Here is a 6439-nt window from a genome sequence, read left to right as displayed (position 1 = left end):
GCCCCTAGCTAACGGGTCTGACCCTTTAGCCGAGCGGTTAGTGATGTCGCCTTGTGGTGCAGTACACCCCGTATCGAATTCCGCACCGGGCAAGAAAATAACCGGTTACATTGGTGGCAGCGGTGGGATCCGGAAGTGTGCAGATCCTCAGAAGTCTCTTCGGAGCGCGGGAATAACAAAGCGCGAGGGCGCGCTTCAGGGGAGGGTGACGACTGTAAACTACTAATAAGACACGTTAGCCCCTAGCTAACGGCTCTGACCCTTTAGCCGAGCGGTTAGTGATGTCGCCTTGTGGTGCAGTACACCCCGCACCGAATCCTGCACCGGGCAAGAAAATAACCGGTTACACCACTATTGCAAAAAAAGGGGGCACATTTCTCGTGTTTGTTTTAAAAAGAGCAGGGATGTTGCATCAGCAGATTCTTCTGACACAGTTCCTCAAGCCGAACAACACGCACACACTGTTAGGCAACAAGAAGAGGAATATGACATTTACATCATGGGCAGGCAGCTGTATGCTCACGTAAAAAAGCCATATCAAGCCACTGTGATCCCGAATAACAAAACACATGTAATGGAGGTGGACTCTGGAGCCGCATGTTCCTTGATCAGTGAGGGCAGTTACAACACCTTGTGGCCTGACCAGCTGCCTTTACTGCACAAGGACAGTAGTGTGCTTAGACAATGGTCACAAGCAGAACTACAAGTTAATGGGAAGATTTTTGTGGATGTGCAGTATCAAGGCAATCACAAGACCTTGCCACTGATTATTGTTCAAGGTCAGGGGGCAAGTGTACTGGGCAGGGACTGGTTTGAGGCACTAGGCATTTCTGTAATGGGGGCACGCCGAGTATGCTTACAATCCGTGGACTCCATCTTAACGGAATACGCAGAAGTCTTCCAGGACCTCGGGCTCGGGGCTTCACGAACCCCTCCAATTTCTATTGATATTGATACGACAGCATCACCCAAGTTTTTTTAAAGCACGTTCGGTGCCCTTTGCCCTTCGGCCAAAGCTAGATGAGGAGCTTGACAAGCTAGTAGCTCAGGGTATTTTTGAACCCGTGAGACACTCAAGGTGGGCCACACTCATCGTACCAGTAGTTAAAAAGGATGGCAGCTTAAGAATTTGCGGTGACTATCGCTGCACTGTGAATACAGTTGTGAAACCTGATGTATGCCCCATTCCTACGGTGGCTGAACTGTTTTCCAGACTGGCAGGGGGGGTGCTTTTCAGTAAATTGGACCTCAAACAATCTTACCAGCAGCTGGTGCTGGACGACGAGGCTGCAGAGCTTCTCACTATAAACACCCATCGCGGGCTGTTTCGGGCCCGCCGCCTGCAGTTTGGAGTATCGACAGCTGTGTCCATATTTCAGCGTTTCATGGATACACTCCTCGCCGGTATACCAGGCATGCAACCGTACCTGGATGATGTCTTAATAGCGGGAAACACTGTTGACCAGCACAATGACCATCTTCGTGCAGTGCTGGAATGATTCACAGAAGCAGGATTGCGGCTACAGAAGGAGAAGAGTGTATTTGCTGCTGACCAAGTTGAATTTTTAGGTTTTCGTGTGGAGAAGGATGGCGTGCAGCCGACTATGGAGAAAGTTGAGGCTATTCAGAAGGCGCCTTCACCCCGGAACAAAACGGAGCTTCAGTCATTCCTAGGCCTACTCAATTTTTACAGCTGTTTTTTGCCAAACAAGGCTACCATCTTAGAACCGCTGCACCGCCTCCTGGATCAGTCTGCACCCTGGCAGTGGACTGACGCACATGAAAAAGCTTACACTGCTGCAAAACAACTGCTTCAGGCTGATGGCGTGCTCACGCACTATGATGAAACAAAGCAAGTTAGCCATTGTTTGTGATGCTTCGCCTTATGGCTTGGGGGCGCTGCTCTTCCGTATGGAGTCCGATGGCTGGGAGGCTCCCATCGTCTTTGCCTCGAGGACACTATCCTTCACTGAAAGAAATTATGCCCAAATAGATAAGGAGGCCTTGGCGGTCATTTTTGCAGTCAAAAAATTTCACCAGTACCTTGCTGGTCGCCACTTTGTGGTTTTTACTGACCACAAACCTTTTTTGGGCCTGCTACACCACTCTGAGCCCATGCCACCTGTCCTGTCCCCACACATGCTACGCTGGAGTGTTCTTCTTGGGGCCTACGATTACGAATTGTGCTACCGCCCTGGCAAACAGCTAGCAAATGCTGATGCCCTCAGTCGATTACCACTGCCCGCTGGTATGCGTGAGACCCCTCCACCCATGGAGGTGCTCTTACTGGAAATGGCGCCTGAAGCCCCACTGAATGCAAAACACATTGCCGCCCTTACTTGGAAGGATCCAGTTCTGTCCCGGGTGCTGCGCTGGGTCCTTCATGGCTGGCCAGTGGATACACCTGACAGCCATTTCAAGCCGTTTTTCACCCGGCGCCATGAACTGTCCGAACACAAGGACTGCCTATTATGGGGGAGTCGTGTAGTTATTCCCAACCTGGCGAGGGAGGAGGTACTAGCCATGCTGCATGATGCACACCCAGGCATTGTGCTTATGAAGGGCCTGGGGAGGAGTTATGCCTGGTGGCCAGGTATGGATTTAGCAATAGAACAGACAGTAAAATCCTGTGAAACCTGCCAGAGAACTCGTCATGCACCACCAACAGCACAGCTGCACCCTTGGGAGTGGACAACTAAGAAAGGGTCCCGGCTACACATTGACTTTGCTGGTCCATTCCAGGGGAAGACATTTCTCATAATTGTGGACTCACACTCTAAGTGGTTAGAGGTTGCCATGGTGAGTTCAATGTCCTCCTCTGCAGTGATCAGCACACTGAGGCTCCTCTTTGCAACTCACGGGTTGCCAGATGTCATTGTTTCTGACAACGGTGCGGCCTTCACATTGGAAGAATTCAAAGAGTTTGCCAGACGGAATGGCATCAGAGCAGTGACTACGGCCCCTTACCATCCTCGTTCAAATGGCCAAGCAGAACGTATGGTCCAGACAACCAAGGATGCCCTGTCTAGGATCACTATCGGTGACTGGCAGACACGCCTGGCTAGGTTTCTGCTGTCACAGCATGTGACTCCCAATTCAGCAACAGGAAAGAGCCCTGCCGAGCTTCTCATGAACCGCTTTCATCCTGACTATGAAAATGAGATGCACCTCAAGCAGGAGGTGAATGCAGAAAAGCTGCAAGGCCCAAACAGATGTTTTAGGCCACAGGACACTGTGTACATGAGGAGCTACACTGGGGGACACAAATGGGTCCCTGGCATGATAGCCGATCCTACTGGCCCAGTTTCATATAGAGTGCAGACTCCTGATGGGCAAATGCATTGACACCACGTGGATCAGCTGCGTGGTAGAGCGACTGCACACACGGATGTGGTTGCTGGAGAATCCATTGTTCCTGGTGAGCAGTCACCTGAAGATGGGCCGCTCGAGTCTACCTCGTCCTAAACGCCACGACCAGAGACCAGCAGGTCTGTTGAAGATCCCTCTGGTCCTGTGTCCATTCCTGTGCCCACTACCCCTCTACAGCGTCCAGCAAGAGACCGGCACCCTCCACGCCGCTTGGCAGATTTTGTTGACTGGGGGAAAGGGTTGTAATATATACGCCCATTTCACGCCGTGGCCATCTTGGATTAAAAAAAAACCAAGCGGTGGGAATTTAGCCACGCCCCTTCTTACTTCATTGAAAACACTGCTGGAAGCAACATGTCGTACTGCTGTGTACCATCCTGCAACTCCTATCAAAGAAGGGAAAGAGATAAATCCTTGACGTTTCACCGCTTCCCCAAACGCCTGCACACCCGTAAGGCATGGGTGGTGAAAATTAAGAGGGTTACAGGGCCACTTTTTAAGGTAACTACCAATACCTTCACCTTTACGTAGCTAGCTGGCTGGATAGCTCATTTGTCATTATAGATCACAGACAACACCAGGGTGTGCTCAAAGCACTTCACCGAGGACTGTTTTCGCAAGACGTTTCTTGGGCTGACAAAACTGAAACCCGGAACTCTACCGACCACTTTCCCATGGTCAAATCAACCTACGCCGAGGAGGTAGCTACGTTTACTAACTTTACTAGCAGACAGACATCACGGTAGTATTAAGTTTAGAAATCACGTCAGGACACAGCGCTGTCGCTCGATACAACCTCTCCGTGGCATTCTTTATTTAGACTGACACAGCATCAAAGGCAGACCCGATCAAACAACCCAGAGCCCGCAGGCATCACCAATCGATCCCAGCACAATAGAACAGCACCAAATCAAATGCAGCACTGTCGATGTGTGCATACATAACATTCCCCCCCCCCCCCCCGGCAGGATTTCAAACATGAAAGGTTGACACAAAGTCCTCTAGGTGGCCAGGGCGTAAACGTGTGCGAACAGGTCGCGGGGCGGCCTGAGGCTGGGCAGGCCGAGGTGGGGAGGGAGATGGCAGGGGGAGCTGAGGCCCAGAAATGTCTGGGGCCCGTGTAGGAGCTGCATGAAGCCCCGGGGCATCTCGCCATGCTGAGGGAATGGCTATGGTTGTGTCACCAGCTGTGTGTGGCGGAGCTGACACCTTCCGTAGACGACTGGAGTGCCACCGAGTGCCATCGCTGAGGAGGTAAGTGGCTGGGCCCAGCTGACGGGTGACTTGGAGAGGAGAGACCAGTATGAAGCCATTTTATTGTCCCTATGGGGCCTGCGGACCCTGACCCAGTCTGACACATTGATGTCTGGCACCCTGGTTCGTTTTGACTGGTCAAACCGTTGCTTCATCCGCGTCTGCTGACGAGTGACTGAGGCTCTGACCCCAGAGGGAGGTGCCTGAGGTGTGGAGGGGCGGAGCCTGTCAAGGGGCATGCACAGTTCCCGGCCTAGCATGAGAGAGGCTGGGGAGACGCCTGTGGTCGAGTGCTGTGTGGCCCGATAGTGTAGCAGAGTGTGACGGATGGCCTGCGTGAAAGAGCACCCTTGGGCCATGTGTGCTCTGAGGCCGTTCTTTAGTGACTGGTGAAAACGTTCAACGCCGCCATTGGCCTGGGGGTGGTAGTACGCAGCGCGTATATGACGGATTCCCTTGCTTTCGAGATAAGCAGTGAACTCAGCAGAGACCAGCTGAGGGCCGTTGTCAGTGGTGATGGCCTTTGGGAGGCCCCAGCGAGAGAAAAGAGAGTCCAGGAAGTCGATGATGATCTGTGAGGTCACAGTGCCGGAAGTGGTGAGTTCAGGCCATTTTGAGTGTAGATCGTAGGCGACCACCATGAAGCGTTGGTGGTGGGGAACTCCATGGATCTCACCACAAATGTCCAACTGCAGGTGTTCCCAGGGCTCAGAGGGCCAGGCGAGAGGTTGCAGGGGTGGGGGAGCCTGGTGGCCAGTCTTGCCACTCACAAGGCAGGCAGAACAGTCCTTCACCAGAGCCTCAATATCTCTGTCTATCCCCGGCCACCACACCAGGTCTCGGCAGCGCTGTTTCAGTTTCACAATGCCCAGGTGGCCTTCATGCGCCGTATTCAAAACACGTGCACGGAGAGCAGCTGGGACCACTGTGCAAAACCCACGTGCCACGCAGGTGTCGTTCCAGCAGGAGAGCTCCTGTCTGACTCGGGCGAACGCAGCCAGCTCCTCTGGGACCTTGTGAGGCCAGCCGTTCTGGATGTAGGTGCGGAGCTGGGAGAGGACAGGGTCCTGTTCGGAGGCTGCCCTCAGCTCCTGCAGAGAGACAGTGGCCTGGAGGGGTGTGTGTAGCATTTGGACAATGTCCTTTTCCACACAGTCAGTGTCCGTCTGTGGAGCTGGGGTGGAGACAGAGCGAGAGAGCAGGTCGGCGACAACATTGTCTCTGCCTGGGGTGAACTGCAGGCTGAAGTTGTACTGGCGGAGGCGGTCAGACCAGCGGTGCAGCCTCAGGGGTTTGTGGCCTGTCCCAGATGTGGACAGCAGCGCTGTCAGGGCCTGGTGATCTGTCCTGAGGGTGAAGGAGCGGCCATAGAGGTAGAGGTGCCACCTTTCACAAGCCCAGATACAGGCTAACGCCTCACGCTCACCCACGGAGTACCGCTGCTCGGTCAGGTTGAGGGCACGGGAGGCGAAGGCAATGGGCTTCTCCACACCGTTCTGGGTTTGAGACAGCACGGCCCCTATCGCTGTGGCTGATGCGTCACAGGTCACAAAGGTGGAGCTGGAGATGTTGAAGTGAGCCAACACTGGTGGTGAAGTCAGTTGAGTCTTGAGATCACGCACAGCGTCACTGCATGCCTTTGACCACACCCATGGCTCGTCCTTATGCAGCAGCTGGCGCAGGGGGGCTGTGGTCGCAGAGTACTGGGGAAGAAACCTCAGGTAGTAACTTGTCATACCCAGGAAGGAGGCGACCTGGGCGGCCGAGCTGGGCTCAGGGATGGCCTGAATGGCGTCCACGTTGGATTGTAGTGGAG

General features: G+C 53.7%; 1 pseudogene; it reads left to right on the top strand.

The window, feature by feature from the left end:
• Window positions 1–730: 730 nt before the first annotated feature.
• On the top strand, window positions 731–2595 carry LOC130106638 (uncharacterized protein K02A2.6-like; annotated as a pseudogene).
• Window positions 2596–6439: the final 3844 nt, after the last annotated feature.

This window comes from Lampris incognitus, chromosome 2, assembly GCF_029633865.1.
Source record: "Lampris incognitus isolate fLamInc1 chromosome 2, fLamInc1.hap2, whole genome shotgun sequence".
Taxonomy (NCBI): Eukaryota; Metazoa; Chordata; class Actinopteri; order Lampriformes; family Lampridae; genus Lampris; species Lampris incognitus.
Note: the sequence above shows the minus strand (reverse complement) of the source record. Positions and strands in the feature narration are given on the sequence as shown.